The sequence below is a fragment of the Vidua chalybeata genome, chromosome 1 (assembly GCF_026979565.1).
Source record: "Vidua chalybeata isolate OUT-0048 chromosome 1, bVidCha1 merged haplotype, whole genome shotgun sequence".
Classification (NCBI taxonomy): domain Eukaryota; kingdom Metazoa; phylum Chordata; class Aves; order Passeriformes; family Viduidae; genus Vidua; species Vidua chalybeata.
The window spans coordinates 143,002,786-143,025,801 of NC_071530.1; the positions used below are offsets into that span (position 1 = coordinate 143,002,786).

General features: G+C 45.8%; 2 long non-coding RNA genes across 2 annotated transcripts in view; both read left to right on the forward strand.

Moving 5' to 3' along the window:
* The first annotated feature begins 592 nt into the window (after nucleotides 1–592).
* The window catches only part of LOC128800851 (uncharacterized), a 29,847-nt gene continuing 7,423 nt past the window's right edge, over nucleotides 593–23,016 (forward strand). Inside the window, exon 1 of the long non-coding RNA XR_008435056.1 lies at nucleotides 593–680. This is a non-coding gene — a long non-coding RNA (uncharacterized LOC128800851). The remainder of the gene's footprint in view (nucleotides 681–23,016) is intronic.
* On the forward strand, nucleotides 16,337–22,485 carry LOC128800866 (uncharacterized). The gene is made up of 3 exons (XR_008435061.1): nucleotides 16,337–16,423; nucleotides 16,738–16,820; nucleotides 22,322–22,485. It is a non-coding gene; the product is annotated as an uncharacterized LOC128800866 (long non-coding RNA).

Sequence of the window (23,016 nt, forward strand, 5' to 3'; positions counted from 1 at the left end):
AAATCTGGTCTTTTATTTAATTATTTAAATTTCAAGGTACGCCGAGGCTTGGCCGTACTGGCGTTGCGGTGCGGTGCTGTGCGACGCGGGCGGTGCGGAGCGATGCCATGCGGTGCGGTGCCGGTAGTGCTGTTCTGTGCGGTGCCGGCAGTGCAGTGCGGTGCGGTGCCGGCGGTGGGATGCGGAGCAGTGCCGCTGGTGGGATGCGGGACGGTGGGATGCGGGACAGGAGCGCTGAGCGGGCGGTGGGATGCTGTGGGATGCGTTGGGGGGGACGTGGGACGCGGCGGGATGCGGGGCAAGAGCGCGGGGCTGGCGGCGGATGCGGGGCAGTGGGATGCGGTGGGATTCGGTGGGATGCGGGGCAGGAGCGCGGGGCTGGCGGTGGATGCGGGGCAGTGGGATGCGGGCCGCTGGGATGCGGTGGGATGCGGGGCAGGAGCGCGGGGCGGGCTGCGCTCGCTGCCCCGGGCTGCGGCCGCGGGCGGCGGGGGGCGGTGACGTCACAGAGCCGCTCGCCAGCACAACGTTCCATTGAGCCGAGCGCGTGCTCGGGCGAGCACATGGGCAGCGGGGCCCGCGCCGCTCCGCGCCCGCCGCTCCGCTCCGCTCGGCGCCCGGCCCGCCCGGCCCCGGCCTCGGCCTCGGCCCGCCCGACCCCTGCCCGCAGCGGGGCCACTGTGAGTACCGGGGCCGCAGCGAGGCGGCGGGGCGCGGGGACAGGGGGTATTTATTTATTTATTCTGCTTTTGCCTTTACGTCGCCCAACACCCCCCCCCCCCTCCCCCCCTTGTTATCCGAGTCCCCGGCGGGGCGTGCGGGTCGCGGCGCAGTTCGGAGCCCGGGCGCGGGGGCAGCGCGGATGGGGGGAGGGGAAGGTGCGTTTCGTGTTATTTATTTATCTTTGTTAAAGCGCTGGGTCGCCCGTGGCCTAAAAATACAACTGCACGCCGAGACCCGTGCGGATGGGGAGGAGACGGGGCTGGGGCACCGTCCGACGGCGAACACGGCCGCGATGGGGTCGGCGCTGCTCGGAGTGACCCGCAGTGATGCGCCCATCCCCCGCAGCTCCCCCCACCCCAGGCTGCCGGACCCGGGGAGGGAGCGGGGACGAAGAAATGGGTGCGTCCCGCGGTGTGGGGAGACCCCCGGGGCAGGGAGGTGACGGGGGGGGTGCCCGCGGTGCGGGGCTGGACGAGCCCTCTGTCACTGCGCGGAAAATGCGCGCAGCGCGCAGGCCGGGGCGCAGAGCTGGCCTGCAGCCTGCCCTGCTGCCTGCCCCGCTGCCTGCCCTCTGTGCCTGCTGCTGCCTCGGCGTGCGGGGTCAATTCAGCTTTAACCAGCAACGCTCGGCCACCGTGAGTGTGTGGTCGGCCTGGTCCAGAGCTGGGTACCAGGAGGGCCAAAGGAATGGACTGGGAAGATTCTTTGCATCTTCCACGGACCGTTTCTACAAACGATTTTTTAGGCCGTCTTTTCCTCAAAAAGTTTTTTGGGGCTTTGGAGTACTTTAATAGGCCTCATTTTATTTTTATACCTAAATAGTACAATAGTACTGATGTGTTTCCATTGAGAGGGTGCATGCTTTAGGACTTGGATCTCAGTCTGTTAAACTGTTGGTTGCTGCATCTTAAAATATTGTGCAGAGAAATCCCAACAGAACCGAGAATTGAATCTGAGCGATGCTGTAGGCCTTCAGTGAGATCTTTGTAATCCCATCCTTGTTGGCAAGTTTAGACATGTTGTCCTGGCCACATATCTGGTCAGACACAGTGAGTCATGAGCTCTACACTAGTTCCTCTTTATCAATATGTTAAAAAATTGGTGTTCTTTAAGTCACTGATTTGGAACAAAAGAGCTTTTCTGAGGGTGTATTAGAATATGTTAGCCATTGCTAAATACACAAGAAGAACACAATTATGTTTACATACGTGTTACAGCTGCATGAGATGAGAATGTATATTTCTTCACTAGAGCAGAAATATAATCTCACTAATGCCAGTTTGCACCAACCACAGTCCACTAGTGTGGATTGTTTTAAGAGTACTTAAATACATAGTTGCAAATTAGGAAGATATTAAAAAAATGCAGCTCTGAAGTATGGCCATCACTAATAAATAAACATACAGTCTGATACTTAATCATATATCATAAACATCCATTTTCCTTTCAAATGTGATTTTTAAAATTATTTAACAAATATGTATTTTCCAAGCACGTGAGGCAGTAAGGTGCTCTTTTGTGCTAGGGGCTGCACATCTCGATAAATGCCAGCTTGCAGCCTCGGGGGTTTAAGTCATTTTATATTCACTAAGCATCATTTTAGGAATGCACCTCTAACTTTCTTTCCCCCTCTCTCTCTGTCTTATAGCATTAAGTCAGGAGTATGGCTTACAGCTATTTTAGGATTGTTGTAATTTGGATTGGTCTGACTATGCCTCTGCATTTTAAGTTATATTAAGGTAATTAGTGGTACAGGTGCAGTTTGTCAGCCAGCGGGAACGCCTCTGTACCTGTTTGGAGTGAAATGTACATGTGTGTCTCGCATCCCTGGGAGAGGGGCTTCGTGCACAGGGACAGCAGGAGCAGTGCCAGCTCGCTGTCTGCGCACGGCCTGGGGGATTTGGCATCGTTTGCATCTGCTCGCTGATGTCCAGCGGCGGCAGAGCCGTCTGCAGTCGCAGAAATAAGGAAGGGCTCAGGCCTGCCTCCCTCGAAGAGCCTGTCTGTTGCAGAAAGGAATCGCGTGTTCAATTAGTTTGTAAATTGGAATATTGGCTTCCCGGGTGAAAGTGCATGCTTGGACTATAACTTTGGCTAGAGCTGACGGATTTCCGAGGTGATGGTGAGTTGTGTGTCCTGATGGCAGCACGGTTCTGCATCTCTGTGTTATGGTGTGCCCTTCTCTCTGTGCCCCTGCACAGCCAAAGCCCAGCTTTTTGTTTCATTAAGGACTTTGCTGTTCTAAGATTGGGTCTTATGCTTAACTCTTTGCAAGATTTGAACCATATCTTCCTGTTTTTAATCAGAATGCTTTACAAAGACAGCTTATGCTTCCTGGCTGTATTGTATTTCATTCACCTTTTTTTATGAGAAATTGCTGTCAGGGGAAGCAAGGCTAGGGGAAAGAAAAGTGTATCTGTACTTTCAGGGTATTGGTGCATCTTGTGTTTGTTTAGCACCTTTCAGCTGAACATGTTCAGTGCATTATTACGGTATCACATTTTCTACAGGCCTCTTTCTATGTGTTTTTTTCAATAATTATGGTGATGCAGCCCAGAATTGCAAGGTCGTGCTTACAAGTGTGACAGCTTCAATAATATTTTTTCCCCATTGGTCTATGAAGACAGTAGTGCTGGCAAACCATGGGAAAATGTTTTTGGGTTTTTTGTGACATGGGAAGCATTTCTGCTGCTTGCAGGATTACTAGAGGTTTGTCTTTTGCTCCCAGCAGATGAATTTAAAGAAGTCTGATGTCAGGAACTTGTGGTGCAGTGCACTGCAGCTGTGTGCCAAGCAGTTCAGCAGTGCAAATGAGTCCATCAGAGCATCAGTGAAATCTCTGTGCTGCTCTCAGTGCATCACTGATGGGATGGAGATGCTGGGATGGTGGGCACGGCGCCCTGACCTCTCAGTGTTATCTAGGGGTGGTGTGATGTCCTGCTTTGTGAGCCAAAAGGGATGCAGAGCTGCAAACTGAGCTAGCAGAGAGGAAAATGCATCCCTGGTCAGGAAGCTTTTGCCTTTCTGCAACGAGGTGATACTGATCTTATTTTTTAGTACAGCATGTTGTTTTCTGTCTCCTTGATGGCTGGTAGCTTTAGTTCTGAACACCTGCAGGTTCCTGGTGAGATTTATGAAAGGTGAGAAGGGAATAAAAACATAGTCTGTCTCTTGGACTCAGTATCACTGCATCTAGGCACATTTTCCCTCATCACAGCTGCATCTGCTCCTGAGATTGTCCATCTTATGTAGCAAAGTGCTCAGTGCCCTGGCAAGCAGTGCTGCTGTATGCCTGCATATGGCATTATTATACCTGGGGGTGCAGTGCCTGCCATTTGCTCACCTTATGGGTACAGTTCCATGGAGGACAGCATTTTTTTTGAGCTACCAGTGTTGCTATTAAGGAGTGTTCTCAGTTCTCTCTCTCTCTGGCAAGTGCCAGAGATTGTTTAAAACAGGGCTTGCTGGTGGTGTTTTTTTTTACCCTGTTGCTTCAAGGGTGACAGATAAAAGCACTGATATGGTTACCTGGAGCATCAGCTCTCCTCAGCTGAACACAGCAGCCTGCTGTGACTCAAACACTGGGACTGGCCAAGCATTTGGAGTGGTCTGGATGTGTATGATCTAAAACATCCAGATGTGTATTATCTGAATGCCTTTTAATGCATGCCCTGATGGTCTCATTCATTATGTGAATTCAAGGTATGGATGTGAACGTCAGTGTGCAGCTCTATCCTGCAAATCAGGGTAGGATACCCTGAATAATGGGGGTATACTGCTTGAGCATCACCCAGGTTTTCCTGGCAGGTTTGTCCCACCCCTTCTGATGCCTGTGCTGTCACATCTTCACTGCTATTGGTATCTTATATTTGTCAGCAGATACTACAATTAAATCTCTAGTCACTTCAAAGGAAAAATGATCCATGAATTCCTGCTGATACAGTGCATCATGTAGAAAGGAGCTCTCAAATGCAGCAGTGGCAGGCAGACCTAAACCCAGTGCCTAGTAAATAATTCAAATCAGAATTTATGGTGAATTAGAAATTAAAGACAAGAGTGATTAGCTGCTAAAACAAATTGCCAAGAGAAGGGGCAGGTTCTGTCTCTCAGTCTCATTTCTGCCTTAAAACCTGAGTTGGAAGGAGCAGTAGAAGCAGCTTTGTATAAAAAGTACTGGGTAGGTTCCTGTAAATTTGCTCATTACAAAGTTCCTGGATGATAAGAAAGGAGGTTTGACCATGCCCCCCACACTATGAGGTTGGGTTATGCAGCTGTTGGGAGCCCAGCTGTGCTGTTGGGGAGTGGGCTGAGCTGAGCTGCAATGTGTGGAGCACTCAGACAAGGAAGAGTAGCCCAAAGCCCTGGAATGACTGTGTATTTGCATGGAAGAGTGTTATTGTACAGCAGAGTGTCTTTGGCATGAGATATTTTGGAAATCAGCCTTTTGTCACCTCTTTTGTTGTCTCAGGCAGGAATACCCAGTGACAGATCATGTACCTGGCCAAGAGCTGCAGGATTTTGGGAACTTTTGAGGGGTGAGGTTTACATCACTGGGATTGTTATCTGTAAGCTGGGGGCTTATCCAGGCACAAGACCCAGCTCCTCTTCTAGAGGTAAGAATGAAAGGCAGAGGAGCCTAAAGAAAGCCTGAAAAGCTCTCCTGTTTTGGGGAGAGGAGGTATCTGCTGCAAGAGCAGTAGCTGGAGCTGTAGGTTGTTTTCTTAGAGGCAGGTACAGAGCAGAGCTGAGTGGCAAAACCACATCCCATCATGTGGTTTTGAAATCAGCTTGTAGAGACCCGCAGCACACTGCGGGTTGTGTTGGGAGCCCCCAGACTTTGAAGGGGTCAGGTGCATGGATTTTAAGGTGGAAAACTCAGGTTTCCTAACCACCCATCATCATCATCATCATCATCATCATCATCATCATCATCATCATCATCATCATCATCATCATCATCATCCCTTTATCCAGTTGGATAGTCCAGTCTGCTTTTCCCTGGCTTTCTCTGAATGGCTGTTCCGGGCTGCCTGGCTTCCGTGAGTGCCTGCTGGTTTGCTGCCTCATCTGTGCTTTAGCTTTACTGCTGGAATGGAGCTCGGTAAGGGGTATGTCAGCCCAGTAACACCTTTGGTGTGGATGCAGCATCCTGGTTTTTTGCTTGGAATTGGTAGAAGCCATCACGTTAGTACCACTGTAAGTTCTCCTGCTCCAGGGGATTTCTGTAATGTAGCAAATCCTACAGGTTTGAAGTCATTCCCAAGCAGGCATGGGACAGGTTGTCTGCTGCTGGTATTCTGTGAAATCCTGTATAGATCTCAGCTGGCTGGTGAACTGTTGCCAGCAACTTAGAAAGGAGAAGAAAAATCCCATTTAGGAGTATAATTTTTTTAAAAAAGCAGCAACCTACAACTCTTGATTAGCACTTTGTATTTTGAGGCCTAGATTTGATCATACTGCAACCATCTCATCTTGAACATGTTGGCTGAGCAAAGTCCCAGCCAAAGGAGAATACAATGCATTGCTTTGCATGGTTCCCTGCCCAGGTAGGGAGTGAACAAACAAGCGAAAGGGGCATGCTAGCTGTGCAGGAGGCTGGAGTCTCTTACAGCCTCTGTAGGTTTAGGAAAAGTGGCTTTTCCTAGATGTCTTTCAGCGAGGTGCTGTGTTGTTGCAGCTTAGTGTCAGATCAGGTATCACTGTCCCTGCCTGTGGTGCAGCTCTGGGTTCACATGGTGTTGTGTGTGCTCCTTTACGTGGTGGAAACAGCAGCCCTGGGCTCCTGGCTGAGCCTGTGGGATGTGGAGCAATCACAATGCCCAGACTATGCTTGAACCCTTGACATCTCCCTGACTGGATAAAGCACAGGTCCCTGTTTGCTGATATGGATGTTTGGTATTATTATTATCCTCATCAGTGTAACCATTATTACTGTTTTATAAGCTGTATTGTAAACATAATGTTTACTGTACAGTCATGTAGTCATGCTATAGCAGTCTCTAGAAGTGATGTACCAAAACCCATTTATGCTTCAGCTGAGGTAAATAGGTAGTCACAGCTATCAGTGACTAATTTAACTCACAGAGCAGAAAGCTACCATACATCTTTTGGAAATATTTAGCAATCTTTCCAGCTCTATTTAAATAATAATAATGGGTTGTTTAATTTTGATCCTCCTTCATAAGAGTAGGAAAGTCTGAAATACATTTTCCCAGAAGTTCTCCTGGGGGGAGCAAAGGCCAAGAGCTTCATGTTGTGGCACAAGCAACTGGAATACTGCTCAGGGGTTTTAGAAGATGAATCCTTGGATTTACAGGTATCTCATATCTGGTTTTGGTTCTTCTTAGTTAGCTTTTGGGGGTGAGCAAAGCTTCATACATTTCTTAACTGTTAAAAAGCTGCTGTTTGTTATCATTATTTAAAAATGATAACAAAAATGTACGTGTGTTTGGTGTTACAGAGGAAAATAATCAGCCTTGTTTATGAGCTGGGAGGTTGGATTGGACACCCCAGAGGGTTCTTCCCACCAGCATGTCTCTGTTTTTGTGGTTACTGAGGCAAAGCTGAAAAGCTGAGCTTTCTCTCTCCATTTGTGGAAAAAGATGGAAGGAGGCCCAGCTTTCCTGAATACACAAGAAGAGTAAATAAATGTGATTAAGATAAACAGGTTCAGAGGGGAAATTTGTCTTGTAAAGTTTTCTTTATCTTGAGTTGTTAGTACAAAGGCCCACCAGTTCTGCTTGTTAAAAGCACCTTGAAAACATAATGGGGTTTCCAGTGATCCGTTATGGGGAGAGTTAGGTGGCTCAACAAACCATTTTTCTCCCCCCAGCTTCTACTCTTCTGCTTGACTCTTTTATTTGCAACTGTGCCAGGGCAGCCACTCTCTTCCATATGGTTGTTCACAGCACAGAGTAGCAGAGCTCTAATGTCAGGTGGATCTCAGAGGCTCATGGAAATGGTTGAGCTCCTGTGCTTGACATGGTCAGAAATTGCAGTGATGACTTGTGTAGGTGCTCTTTAAGGGGCAGGTCTGGCGGCTGCATCCAACATAACCAGACAGAAAATAAGCTTTTGAAAACTTCTTCCCAAGCAGCTGTGTGTTTCAAGTGCAAATGTTGAAGGTCTGGAAATAAGACCTTCCCTAGCTCCTCTTTTACAGTGGCAGGTAAGAGTAAATACTGGCTTTTCATCTTTCATAACACGGTCAATGGCCATTCTTCGTATGGAGAAGAAAAGGGAAAGGAAATTTGCAGTGATTTTGTAATTTTAGTTTTAAGGATAAGCGCATCAAGTACAATCTACAGGTTACTAGGTGCTAGTTTGGGTGTAACTATCTTTGGGGTAGATTGTAGCTCAAGATGTTGCTATTAGCTTAATGCAACATTATATTTCCTAGGGGTTCAGCCTGTACCCTCTGTGGGTCTCTGCCTTCCTTATAAATCCTGAGATGACCTGAGAGATTTTTTACCAAATACCTTATTTTGCAGGATATTTTTAATAACTTTTAGTGATTATTTTTCTTGGCTGCTTTTGTGAGACAAATTACAATAAATAGGATTTAAATTCCGTACATCCTTCTGTTAATTAACTCCACCTCATGGATCACAGCAGTATGGTAGGGGAATGGATGGCAGAGATCCAACAACCTTCAGTCACTTGTCCTGATCTACTAAGATTGGGAGAGCTTACGGTTGTTCTTGATAATGCATTTCACCTTCTTGCAATAATATTAGGAGTGATAATTTAATGGTGAAAAATACCTGTATCTTGTTCTGCTTAGCAAATTTGGATGCTGAGCAGGTAAAAATGTTGCCTCCACTGTGGCAGCAGAAAGACTGCTCAGGCTGTGAAGGTATGAGATACCATCAGGGATGGGCTAACATGTGGGAACCATGCTCTCTAGAAAATCAGGGCTAAATCTCTTTAAGACTTCCCTGAAGTGTGATGAAGCCTGTAGACCCATGAAATACTGCTTATAACATTAATATTTTATTTGAAGATATTCAGGGGTTTCAATGCCCATTAGAAGCTGCCAAGCGTTAAGGCTGAACTCCTGTGGCTGCAGTTTCACTGGAGGCTTGGCCAGCAGAACAGTTCTGCAGCAGAGGCTCCTGACGTCCTTCCACAGTGGCAGGGCACAGTGGCACCAGAAGAAAGAGCTTGAAGTCACATATGAGTTTTTTGAAGTGTCTGGTACTACAGGAAAAATTATGAGATTGCCTCCTCCCACCAGTCTCGGCACGTGGAGCCCCACGCTGCCTTGCAGGTGGCGACCTGGCTGGGCAGCCCAGGCCCAGGTGGCCACAGTGTGAAGATCATCTGTTTAAACTTTTTGTACCCAGCTGTTGCCAGGGAGCCAAGTTCCTGAATGTTGTTGGTTTATTGATGAGGAACAGCTCTCTGAGCTCCAGCAGTGTCCAAGAGCATGGGGAAGGGGGTGGAGAGCCTGTTGCTGTCCTGCTGCTGTCCACAGGTGGTCAGTTGAGTGGGAGGGTTAGGAGTGCTCTTGACTTTCTCCTGGTGATAAACTTTCTTCTTCTGGTGTTTCTTTCATCTCTGGTTGTTTAGCAGGTCCAGCATCTCTTCATGGGAAGAGTCCTGGTCTTGTCCTTGACATTTGCTGTGTCTTGGCTTGACAACAGCAGAGACATACTTGGGCAGGGAGCCTGAAAGTGAAGGGAACATCATCCCATCCAGGAAGCTGCAGCCCATCTCAGCTGTGTGTCTTTCTTTGCTGGCTTCTGTTGGAAATACAGATAAAGTTTTGAGGTCTTTTGATCTCTTGTTAGTGTGCTCCCTGAACTGCCTCAGGTAGCAGGAAGATTGCTTAAAACTGTGCCAAAGGCCACAGGAACTTTCTGCAAGGATATGAAGCTCTGCTCTCTGAGGGTCCAATTTTGCATAAATTGTGCAACCTCAAGAGATAAGGATCACCACAAACCTCATAATATTCTGCTCCAAGTTATCTTCAACTGAAGGTCCTTTTCTTATAATATATAGCAATGTTTTGTGTGATGTTTAAAGACGGTTAAGGAGCACACAAGCAGAACAAGCCTCTCCATTGCTGGGTTGGAGGAAGGAAGAGAAAGAACGTGCCTCAGATGTTAGTTCATCAGCTAATACAGTACCCAAAAGATAATATGGTGATTACTGTAGTGTTTAAACAGCATTGAGAAAAATACCTTTGACTGCAGTTCCAGTTACCTGCAGTGGTTTGAGACTTAGGAATATTTAAAAAAAAAAAAAAAAAAAAAAAAAAAAAAAAAAAATCAGAAAATTGCAAGAATAAGGTAGGGGCCCAGATGTCCTTAAGTCTGCCCTCCTCTTCTTCAGCCATTTCAAACTGGGGTTAATTTTTAGAAATTTTCTTCAGTCACAAGACTGGTTTGTAGCACTTTGTTGCATTAACAGGTCCAAGCAAGCGCTACTATCTAGCAGATGTGTTACATGTTAAACTTTTTTTTTCTTAAACTATGTTGCCTCATTTATCACCTGGGATGGTCTCACAGATTCCAAGTAAATTAATGTAGGACTCTTGGTCTCCATCTGTTTTATGTGTCTCAAAATGTGATATTTAAACAAACCAGCAGTTAGAAGAAGAATCTTGAAGTGAAGATTGTGATGGACATTGTGGCCACTTTAGTTAGGGGTTGTTTCTGTGTGGTTTGATGGATGTGGTAGTTTTGATGTGGGCTACTGCTTACTGCTGGTTGTTTCAGTAATGGGGAATCTTTACACCATAGGCATTAGTGGTTTAAGCAGGAGTTCAGAGAACAGGAAATAGCTGGGTCTTTGCTCCCTCTGTATTGTGGTTGACCCCTTCCCAGCTTCCTGTCTAAAGCAGGATTCTTAGATGTGTCCATCCAGGATTGCCATGTATGGTGAGTTGACAGTGTCTCCTTTGGCATGGCTCCATTCTGGTCAGCCTGCCTTATTTGTTTCTGCTTTCTATCTTTATCTCGGTTTTACCCGAGGTCATTGGGTCTCTGGGACAGGGTCTGACCTTTCTGTTCTATTTTTACATAACATCTAGCACAGACATGTTTGGTATCTCAAGCTCTTGGTGGTGCTCTATGTAATGCCAATAACTAACAGTGCTGATATTCCTCCTGGGCATCTGTGGCTGTTTGTGCACACGATGACCATAAACATGCTGCTGTAGAGTGAATTTTCTTTAATAGATCCTGTGATGTTTTGCCTTTGAATAGCAGTAAAACTGGCAGCCAGCTTGGTGCAAGAAGTGTACAGAAAGCATTTCCATGCCAGTGAAACTGTCAGTGCTAACCTGGCTGGTGGTGAAGATAAAAAAATCACAGAAACTATGAAATGGTTTGGGTTGGAAAGACCTTAAAGATCATGTAGATCCAACTCCCTTGCCATATGCAGGGGTACCTTCCGCTAGGGCAGGTTGCTTGAAGCCCCATCCTATATGACCTTGAACATTTCCAGGAATGGGGAGTCCACAGCTTCTCTGAGCAACAAGTGCCAGTGTCTCACCATGCTCGCAGGAGAGAATTAGCTTTTGTCCAGGACAGTGCAGAGTTTTTCTACTTGTGTTTGTATGAATATATCTATATACAAGTAACATTTCTTGTATTTTATATATATATATACAAACATATGTGTGAAAGCATAATTGCCTGTGTATCTCTAACTTTGCTTCTTCCTCATAGTTTCTCTCCACTTCTTTGTTTCTGTTCCACTTTGTGTTTGAGTGTTATGCCTATGGTGTTTTTCATAGGCCTATTTCCCTTGTTTTTTTCTTACCTTCTTTCCCCTTTCTTTTCTATTCTGGCTGTTCATTCTTTACCTTCTTGTCCACATATTTCTCCTCCAGGTTGATTTATAATTTGTTTTGCATAGCTTCTCCTTTCTCTCACTGGGGCAGGTTGGCCAAGCATCCTGTTAACCTCTCAGCACACCCCAAGAGCTGGTGACCTGAGAATAACAGCTGCTTTCTTGGAAAAAAGGAATAAGAGAATTGGAACTGCTCTCATTTCCCTTCTTTCTAAATTCTCAACATGAATGTTTTGTTTTCCCTTGGCTGCTCTAGATTGCAGCTGCTGTGGCTGAGTAGATATTTCTCAGATGGTTAACAATAAAATTAAGGTTAATGGCCACAGTTGCCTTGCACCTCAGGATCAGTGGTTTCCTTCCTTGGTGGGTGCAGTCTGCACTCCAAGTCCAGACTCTGCATTCCTTCTGTTACCTCTTATCTTTCTGTCACTAATTTTAGTAGCCTTGTCTGTTGTGCTGCATGCCCAGGGCTTTTCCACCTGTTTCCAGCCACGTCTGTGCCCTGTGGGGGACTGAGGCCCTGGTTTGTGGTGGTTCTGTGAGGGCTGCCATGGCCTGATGGCAGAGCTTTTGGCTGTGGGAAGAGTTGAGCTGGTGGGTTTGTGTGTGCATTGGTGATGGCTTGATTTGAGCAATCCCCATCCCCCTAAGAAGATGCCACCTGAGAAGAGCAGGCAGGCAGCATTGACATGTCCTGCACAGCACTTCCCAGTCTGTGCAAGCAGTGAGAGCTGCCAAACTGCCTCTTTTAGGGGTTGACTTGTAGACAGTGAAACAGCATTTCGACTGCTTTTGATTATAGAATCAGGGAGATCTGAAATGGGAAAGGCTTTGATGTTGGTGATCTGCAGAATATGCTCAATATCACTCAACAGCAGACATTTTATTCTCAGCTGCATCAGCCTTGCAGCAAGCGCATTGGTTGGGTGATTTCGCTTGCACAGCTGTTTTGGTTTTCCCCCTCCTCCCAAAAATCCCAGGACTCAGCACTGCATTTCCCGTCCTGAAAAGCCGACACTTCTAAGCCCCAGTTTGTGGCATTGGTTATTTTCTGTGCACGGCAATTCCTGAACGTGCCCAGCCAGCACTCCTGGGGGGTCAGGTCGGGTGAGCTCTGCTGAGCATGGTTTAGGCACGCAGACCTCTGGAGGGGCTTTCCTTCCAATAGGTGGAAAGAGGGGTTTTGTTTCTTGGAAAGATGTAACCCGAGCAGAATATTTCAAGGGATGTCATCAAGGTGAATAAACAGAAATCATACTCCAGACTGTTCCCTGCATGTGGCTGATGATAATACATGAGGCTTCTTATGTGAAATGTGAACACTCAGTGTCGTGTTTCAGCCGGGATGACACTTCATTTTTTTTCCTTTTTTTTCGCCTCTGCAATGCAGACTTTCACAAGTCATGCAGGTGTCCTGTGCCTCTCACCCCCACCCCTCAGTCCCCTTGGATGAGGGGCTATTTCAGGCCATAATTATAACCTGATCTGCTGATTCCTCTTGCACCCAAGGATCATTTAGTGAGAATTGGTTGGGTGATGTGCTATTTTCAAGACACTCAGGCCCAATTCCATTTCCCTTGCTTGCCCAAACAGTTTGTTTTTATTTTTTCCCTGGTTTAGTTTGGCTCAGGAATGGGCTGTTTATCTCCTCATGAATTTGGTGCTGTCAGTCCACTGAACACAGGGATGGCACCTGAACTTCTCTAATAGCTACAGCCACAGGGTGGGAGACTGAGTAACACTGGTTGACTTGGGGGATGCCAAGGACCTTGCCTTGGAAAGCATAAGGAGCAGATCATGGCTGAGATAACCTGGCAGACAGCTCAGAAAATTTGTTTCTACAGCCAGCTCTATTTAATGCTGAGCTGTCACTGTGCAAGTCCTCTCATATTCAATGCTGAGGCTTGCACTGCTGCTGGTCTTAAGATTTTGGGCTCAGGTAGGGTAGACTTGCTATACTGGGAGAGATGCTGATGTTGTTCTTAGCCAGCATCCTGTCTCTGGCCCTGGTCAGGTGATACAAAACAAAACAAAACAAAACAAAACAAACTGTGGGTGAAAGTGAAATAGATGGCTAAAAAGTAGCCAGGTCATATGAGAAGCTTTCTACCAGAACATTTCAAGCTCACGTTGGCTTGTAACTGAGTCATGCCTGCTCACCAGAGGGCTTGGCGATGAATTGTAGGTGGCAGACTCCAGCTAGTTTACAGCATCTGAACATATAAATCTTTCCTTTCTTCCTCTCCAATATCCAAGTGTGTGGCCTTTGCTACTTCAGTGTCTCTTTTAAGCAGCTTAAAAGTTTTTCTAAGTGAAATATGCTTCTATGCTTCAGTTCAGAGATAAATATAGCTGATGAGTTGAAAGAAGACCATAGTATGTGTTATGTTGCCTTACCCAGTATTTTTTTTTTTTTTTGTGGTGATTCTGTGCTAACTCAAAATGGAAAATCTCCTGAAAGATGTTATTTTTCCTTTTTAAAGAAATTACAGGCCAGAATACCATTCACTGCCTTAAGCTGCATCCAGTAAAGGATTAACCCTCCACCCCTCTCCTCCAGCCCAGCACTGTGTGTTTGGAAAGCGAGCGCGTTTGTAGCTGAGCCAGCTCTAATAATAATAATTAGTGTTGAGAAGCACAGAGCAGCCTGTGATTAGCAAAATAATTATTGCAGAGTATATAAATTGAGAGGTGGGGTTTTGACAAGGCAAGAGGAGTGCACACTGCAGCTTCCTGGGGCGGCAGTGGACTCCTCTCTTCCTGTTGATGTTCTCCCTGTAAAGTTGGGTGCAGGGACTGTGCAGAGCAAAACATGTTTGTAAAATGATGATTGCTTTTGAGTTTTTCCAGTAAATTCTGGTGATGAAAGAACAGCCAAAAAACTTGTAAATAAGAGTTTTACAGTGTGCTAGGCTCCCTGGGGTAATTTTTTTTTTTTTTTTTTAATTTGGATGCAATTGTTGGATATGATCACTTTGCTTGCCAGGAGGCCAAACTTTGGCTCTGTTGGCTATCTGTTGGTTCGGTAACCTAAAAAATAGCCTAGGAACCCTTCCAGAACTTCTCCTTCATGGGTTCTGGTTCAGATCCTGGTCAGTGGGATGGAGAAAGATGTCTCTATTATACGAGTCTGCTCTGACATGTACAAAGGCAAGTTTTAGGCTCATACCTGATGACTTGTTGCCTTAAAATCTAACCTGTCCTGCTGCCTAACAGTGAGCAGAGGATTTTACACAGAGCTTTCCCCTCTATGCTTGGTCAACAAGGGCAGAGTTTCTCTGGGGCAGCTGCCGCCGGAGCTGCTGGCACAGAATGGGTTGGGAGGTGGCACAGGGCACACACGGTTGCCATGGGCCATCACTGGTGCAAAGCTTTGGGGTAGAGCTCACCCCAAAGGCAGGCCCATCATCAGGGGCTGTTAGAGCTGATCTAGCAAAAAAAAAAAAAAAAACAGCAAGGCTTGGGAGATACTTCCTAAGGGTGGTGGCAGGACAGGCATCCCCAAACAACTGATCTGTGGATGGACCCCTGCTTGGGTGCTGCCCAGCCTATGTACCCTCCCTTTTTGTAACATAATCTGTCTGCAAATAAACATTATACCAATAGAAACAAGTCTCTAAACAAAAGGGTTTTGGCTAAAATGACTAGGGGGAGCTTTTATGTCAGTCTAAAGGAAGCCAGATGAATCTCTTCCAGACTGCCTTAAGTGCTTGTATTGGACTTGTACAAACAGGGCTTGAATCTTCCCCCATGATGCTTGCTACTGCAATAGACAAATAATAATAATTTTTAAATAGTGCCTTAGTTAGGTTTGTTTTACTTGAGACAAGCAGGTGGAATGCATCCTTTTATCCTTCCCATCCTTTGTATGTTGTGATTTTGTTTTTCTTTCCTGTATCGTTTTTGACAATGATCAGAAGGACATGTGTGTCCATCTATGTATGTGCATGTATGAATACACATGCCACACATTCACACACAATTACCTTAAGCTCTTTTTCTGTATTATAAAAAACATAGCTGTTTTTTCCCCTGTGTCAGAGACAGCTGGTATTGCCTGCATCCAACCAAACAAGCCACTGAGTTAATACCACCATGTAAAGTTCAGGAAACCCAGTGAACGTTTTTCTAATAAGAGGATATTCTGGCCCTCTTGATAATCAGCCCCCCATTGTAAAGTCATTTTGAGTCAGAGGTTTAAATCTTTGTTCCAGTGGAAAAGATTTTTATGGGCAGCACAGCACAAACAGGCATTACATTCTGGGTATTTTTTTAGCATAGTTGCTTAAAATAGTACAAATTCTGCATCCAAGGGAAGAGAGAAAAGTTGAAACAATAGAAATCATGGGCTGGTGGCACAAACCTCACCCCACCCCAGCCCCTGTTAGAAATTTGGCAGAGGCAGCAGGCTGGGTTTCCTTGCCATGAGACACTGAATCACATGCTGGTGGTTGCTTTGGATTTCTGTCTCTGCTGGTGGTCACCCTGCTTTCATTTTGAGGATGTCATAATATGGCTTTGGAAGTCAAAACGATGCCAGTTTTATGCAGATTTATTCTCCTGCTTCTTGCATCCCTCTTGTATTTGCAGGGAAAAGGCTTTTCTGGCAAATGTGAATTTTGGAAACATTGTCCCCATGATTTTGGGTTTTGACTCCTTTTCCTTTCCCTTCTTTCATACTGTGAGTAGGATACCCCCAAATGAACCCAGTTCCTCCCACCAGTCCTGCACAACCAATTCATTACCTTTGTTTTCAGTGGCTGGGGTTGCCATGGCAGCAGCAGCCCTTGGAATAATTATTTTGTCATGGCAGAACAAGGGAGTCCACACCTCAGGGAAGGTGTGACTTGTGCGTTGATGAGGTGGCAGATGGCTCAGAGGAGACAGTACCCAGGTCAAGGTGAGCTGGGAAATCTCTCTGGATTTTCCTGTGCTGTAGAGGATGCTTGCTCCTGAGCGCATGGTGAGTTTTGCCAGCAGCATTGCAGCGATGGAGCTCAAAGCTCTTAAATCTTTTTTTGCTCCTCATTCCTGAGCAGTCTGGTACTGAATGGTGGCCATGCATCATTTTCTGCTTCCCCTTCTCATCCAGATGCTGATGCTGGTGCTGATGTAGCAGCTGGGTACACTCAGATGTGGCATCACCCTTGCACCTGCTGTGCTGCAGGTGATGGATGTGCTGCCTCCAGAGCAGCCTCTTCCTTATCCTTGCAGGCCCTTGGTGGAACCTTCTCCTGGCAGGTGGGAAGGGCTCTCCTCTTATCTGCCCCCAGATATCTTGATGCATACTTTTGCAGGTAAGCACTTCACCTGAGCAAACAAGAACAGCACTTTGATTGCTGCTTTATCACACAGGAATGGCAGCTGTGGTGCAAAGAGCTTTTACACTGATCAGGGGCTCAGATTGACAGTCCTCAGCCCCGGAGGCTTCTTTTGTTCTCCTGACCCTGCTACTAAAGCATCTTTCCAAAATTAAAATGTGACAGCAATCTTACTGTTTTCCCTAAAACAGTCCCTGAGGATGGAGGAATGGTGAGGTTAGCATCTGGAGCTGACACATTTATTATTGATGATGCCTTTAAATGATTAAACTAATTTTCCTCGCATTATTTAGGGAAATTATGATATTCATCATTAATGGAAAGATGTCTGGGGAAATGTGTGATTCAGAGCTGTAAATACCTTCTCTTCTCCTTTTGTCACTTGCTGCCTGTCTTCTCCCAGCTCTTGTTTGACATTTTGGAGTCAATGTTTGTCCTTCTGTCAGTACCTCCTGCTGCCTTCCCCCCTGATAAAGGTGACTCTTGGTTGCATAAGGGTGAGATGACTTTTATTCCAGACAGGTGACTTAATTTTCAGTGTCATCAGGGCTTACATAAGGGATGTAATAATCTGGATAAGGAAATAAGGTTTAGAAACTCTAAAGCATGTTTAAGAGCTCTTTCTAGCAAATGTTATTCATAGTTGTGTTCTATAAAGAACTTTATAAATTTATAAATTACTGTCAAGGATAACTGGAAGCATGAACAACCCTGGCATTAGTTATAAGCATAGTTATGCTTATCTCCCTGCAATATGATGCAGTATTATAGCTGGGGTTTATTGCAAAATGAGGCATTGTTAACAGATAATGTGGCTGTGTCAGGGTAGATTTCCGTTTGCAGAATATGGGAATCCCTTTGCACCAATTAGTTTTACTTGATCCTTTGCACACAGCAAAAATACTGTTTACAGGGTGTGATTTTAAGCATGGAAGTGTAGTTTTTAGCTTACTTGCCAGAGTCTTCCCCCAGATTGGGGTGACTCCGGGTGGTGGTAAAGTCTCTCCTCCAACCCATGCCTTCAAAGAAAGACTCAGTAGTCTTCAGTCGTCTGGTCTCAAAGCAGTTTATTGCATGTTATCTCAAGGCACACAGACTCCCTGGCATTCTCCCTGATTCCTTCTCCCTCTGCGTCTCTCTCCGTCTCCCTCCGTCTTCGTCTCCCTTCGTCTTCCTCTCCCACGGGGCTGGTGCCATCTTTTATATCACACATTACGTATTAAATGTTTATAGTTTTTCCCCAATGCCTATTACCTATGTTGAACAGTGGCTTTCTACTCTAAACCAATCTGTGAGTGCCAACATCACCAAGAACATGGGGAATAGGAAGGAGAAAGAAGGAGGACAGGGCACGCCCAAATCCCTCCATCTTAGAACCTCTGACCCCCATGTACAAAACTCAGACCCCTCTGTACAAGGCCTAAAACCCCCCCGTACAGCACTCAAAAATCCTACCTTTCACTTTGTGATTACTTCTATTATAATATCTAAACTTTTGTGATTTCTTGTTCTTCCTGCAAAGTTGGTAAATTGTTCCATGGGTCAAACTCAAAACCACAGGGGTTTCTGGCTGCCTGCCAGGGTCTCAGAGGCTTCTGCCCTGGACCCAGAACATCCAAGAGTGTCTGAGGGACACCTTGGGTTCCGACACTTACTTGCTGTCCCACAGAACATTAACATCCGTCAGTGAAGCTTGGGTTGACCTCCATATAGTAAATTTAGTCTTCAAAAATAGTTGTCTTCAGTTATTAATCTAAAAGCTATTTTTTAAAGAAGAGGGTATTTAGATGGAATCTCAGTTGTTGATACTCAGTCTTTTGGCTGATACTGCATATCTGCCTCATGCAGAGCGGTCCTAAGAGGTCATGTGGACAGGAGGGAGGAATGTGAGGTGCCTCCAGGCTAGGCTGGAAGGTGAGAAGCTCAGCTTTGAAGGGGTTTGCGGAAAGGTTGAAAACTACACTAGGAGTCAGTGCCTTCCTATAGAGCAAGCACAACAGAAATAGCCTTGAGCAAAAAAGAAGAAAAAAAAGTTAGGTAAGAGGTTCCACCTCTTCTTCATGCTTCTTCCTGCCTTTACTAATCTTTATTTCTGGTTTTTAGACTTGAAATCATTCCTGTAGGAGCCTGGAAAAGGTTTCATGCTTTTGTAACTTGTCCCCACACAACTCTATAAGGGAAAACAATTTTTTTGCTACTTTTTCACTGTGTTTCATTCATGTGAGGGCTGAGAGGAGGTAAGAGGTGCTTCTCACCTGATGTCTTAAGCTTGAGTGCCCTTACAGTGTCTTTCTGGTGTGAGTGTGGGTAGCACATGCAGGGACCTCAGAAGGGTGTGGCAGCCTGGGAATGCAGTGATTTTGGAGTGGACCTGGATAAAGGTCTCTCAGCTTTTTCTGAGAAACCTTCTCCTCTGTGTGTTGTAGTCCTCATCCTTTGGACAGGCAGCTGAATCCCAAAGCACTTGGTTATGCAGGGCACTGTTGTAGTGATGGGGCCCCACTCCCTGGCTTTCCCTGTCAATCCGTTCAAGTCCAAGAACTTAAGGATTTATTGTTTTTCTTATTCCACCTAATCTCTGTACAGAGGCTCTGTTTAATGTCTCACCCTTGTTTGAAATGTGGAATTCATCTGCTGCTATTATTATCCCAACACAAAGGGGCCACAAAACTCTTCTGGTTCAGCCTAGCCCGGATCACTTTGTGCTGGGGATCAGGGCTGTGGGATGGGGCTGCCCTGGCTACATCCTCTGCAAAATAATGTTTTCCCCCTTATTCTGCAGCTACAGATCCTGTTCCTCCAAAAATTGTGAGTAAGGTGAGAAGGTGCACAGGTTGCTTTTGGGGCCTCGTTACCTGAGTGATCTTTCATCACCAGTGATGCAGAAAGTGCAGAGGAGACATAGGGTAGTTTTCCTAGCCAGAAACCTCACATGTAGCCCCACCGTCTTGCTTCTGGATTCCTTCCCAGCAAACTCTAACCCATCCCAGGAGCTAAATTGGGTCATTTCCAGATGCTTCTTGTAATCTTCTTGTTACCTTCTTGTGACAGGCAAATGACTGCCACCTCTCTAAAGTTGCAGCCCTGCACCTTCCGGAAAGCACTTGGCAGCCAGCTGTCTCCTGTGCCATGGATATCATCACAGTTATCCCCCTCTGGGCTGTGCCTGTGCTACAGCTGGTCACGGGGCTGTGCTGGCTTTGCCAGTGCTGAGCACTGTCACAGGCACATGGTCCTGGGGTACAGCACTCCCTCCCTCTGGCTCCTGTTTTGATGGGGAAGGAAGGGAAAAAATCCCCTGAATTCTTCACCACTGACTGCAAAGGGCAATTATTTAATGGGATTTTGGGCAGAGGGAGCCCAAAAAGGTTAGGCTGTTCTGAATCTGGGCCATGAGGCCGCACCGGATGAGTCACGGGGAGAGGAATAAAAATCTCTGAGTCATAATCCCTAATACTACAGAGCAGATTTGCTCTGGGTTGTTTTCATGTTCCTATGTGCTGACTAATGTGCAGAGAAGCAGTGAGAGCCCTTTCTCTGATCTTTCACCCATGAAGAATGAAGCCCCATGTCCCCCTCCTTGCCTCTACCCAAGCCTGGAGTCCCACTGCTTCCCAGACAGCTGAGCAGGACTCACCCTCCTCAAAACCCCCCAAATTCCAGTGGCAGCAGGGTGAGCTCTGGTACTTGCCCAGCTGAGGGGACATGCCAGGGCAGGACCATGTGCCAGCACCTGTTTGTGCCCCTGCAGCTCTGCACCACTGGCAGCAGGGGCCAACCTTGAAGTGCCCCATCTTGCAATGGGCACCTGCTCTTTGAGAATCTTAAAGTGATTTATGAAGGGGTTCAGCATGGTGGCAGCCACCCAGCACCTACAGCTCAGTGACAAAAAATACGCCGAAGTGAACTAGCTGCCATCTCCCTGGAGATATTCCTACAGCCTACCTGAGGCTAAGACCCCAAGAAATTTGAAACTGATGTATTTTTAGAGGACATATCAATTTTGCCTTTTTATTCTGTCAACCAGCTCTCACTGTACTTTTGAATTCAGATGGCAGTACGATTCCTCCTGTCTTAAATTAATTTTGATTAGATCTCCCCAAAAGACATGTATAAAATCAATATTTAATAAAATATACCTGCCCCTAGCCCTTTTCCTGCACTATATTGCGGCCAGGGATAGAATAGTAAACCAAGTCCCTGGGGCTGGTCTTGTCAGCAGTGGCAGCAGCATTAAGAGGCATCAGACATCCCCAAAAAATGTGGCTGAGAGACTGCAGGGGATCAGGTTATGGGTGACAGAGTGAGGTCTCCCAAGAAAGGGCAGCTTCCTTCTTGGGAGCCAAGATTTGGCCATCAGTTATTCTAACTGATTAAGTTAATTTCCTGGATGTGGTGATTGATTGACATTTTTAATGTTATATTACTGATATAAACTGCTGGTTTAGACTCTGCATGATTTTTAAAATATTTTTTAGTATTTTCTTTGCCTAAAAAGTGTAAAGTTGAAAACTGGATGCACACCTGTACTTGCTCACACACAGAAAAGTGGTGTGAGAGATTGTAATTTCAGTGAGAAAAGTTGTCTATTGGAATATGAGGCTGTTCTTTTTCCTTACATTGTCCTTGATCAATTTTTCATTATCACAAGTATTGGTGATAGGGTAAATGCTCCTCCCCAGAGAAGAGTTGGTAGCAAACTCATCCAGGAGTGGCAGCTCAGAGCTCCTAGAGCTGGATCTGAGTTCCACTTCCCTTGGGTTTCATACACCTTAAACTGCTCAGATAGAGTGACAGTTTGCACTGTGTAGTTCCTACATTGTTTTGTTTGGGTTTTATTCCTCCTCTATAAGGTTATATTTTGTTTCCCTGATAGTATTTGCAGTCCTTCTGCAGGAAAAGAGGAGGCAGCATTTTGGAGGGCAGTGCATGATTGGGTGATGCAGATATCACTTATGGGAGGTTATATTATCCACTCCCCTCTTGCTGGGTACAGCCCTTCTGCTGTGCAGCCCAAAGCAGGGAAAAAAACAACAATTTTTTCAGCAGAAAAAAAACCCTTTTTCCTGTTTTTTCTTCTCCACTGCCTCCTTAATACTCCTTCCAAATGAATTGCATTTCCTCAGCAGAACTACAGCGGTTGTGGCTGTGGGTGTATTCTGAACTTTATTTTAATTTATTTTTCATCATTTCACAGGCTTCTGGGACATCTTAAGTATGGGTCAAGCCAAGGCAAACATGAGATGTCTTGGTTGCTTGTCTGTAGAAAGGACCTGGTATGCCTTTGGGTGTGAGGATAGGGGATTTACAAGTCTCTGGATACAGATTTTTTTTTTTCTTCTGTTGTGCTTATTAGTTTTAAGGTGGAAAGGAAGTCTTTGTATATTAAAATGAAGTTTTTATTTTTTAAATACTACAGCATTTCTGTATATGCAAAGTCTTCACTGACTTGATATTTAATTCTTTATCTTTTTTAGCCACATTACCTGTAGCAATGCAGATGTTGGAGTAAGTGCTCTTACACTGCTGTGCTGACCTGGAATGCAGACAGACATTTTCCAAACCAAATTCAGCACTTTAACACAGGATCACGCTCCCAGCCTGCCTGATTGCTGCCTTGGGTTGCAGCCTCAGCACGCCTTGCCTGCTGTGACCTGTGATGCTGTGATGGTAGCAACCCCTGCCTTATGAGCAAGCAGGGAGGGTGATAATGTTTTAAATAAATATCCATCCAGCTGAGCCTGGTCACGGGTCTGAAATGAGAAGTGGATTCCCTTTGCAAACATCCCCATCCTTTATACAAAATCAGAATGAAATGGGGATACTAATTAAATTCATGCACTCCTGGCATGTCGAAGGCCAAAGATGAGTGTGTTAAAGCAGGTGATACAATCCCAACAGCTTTACTGGAGGAGGGAACATATCACTGCTGCTAGGCTTTGATAGAATGAGGGCAAACCTCTCTTAAGATGCTGATGTTTCTGCTTTGTCTCATATTTGCATATTTCCCTGTGCTTTCACAGGGCTCCTCGCTTGCAAGTGGTTATTCAAACACGAAGTAATCCTGAGCACCGCGGAGCTCTCATTGGCTGTAGTTTCTTGAAGGGTGGGAGGGCCTCCTGCTGATGAGGTTTTGTTGAAGGTGGAGCTTCTCCAAGAGGTTGGACCACCT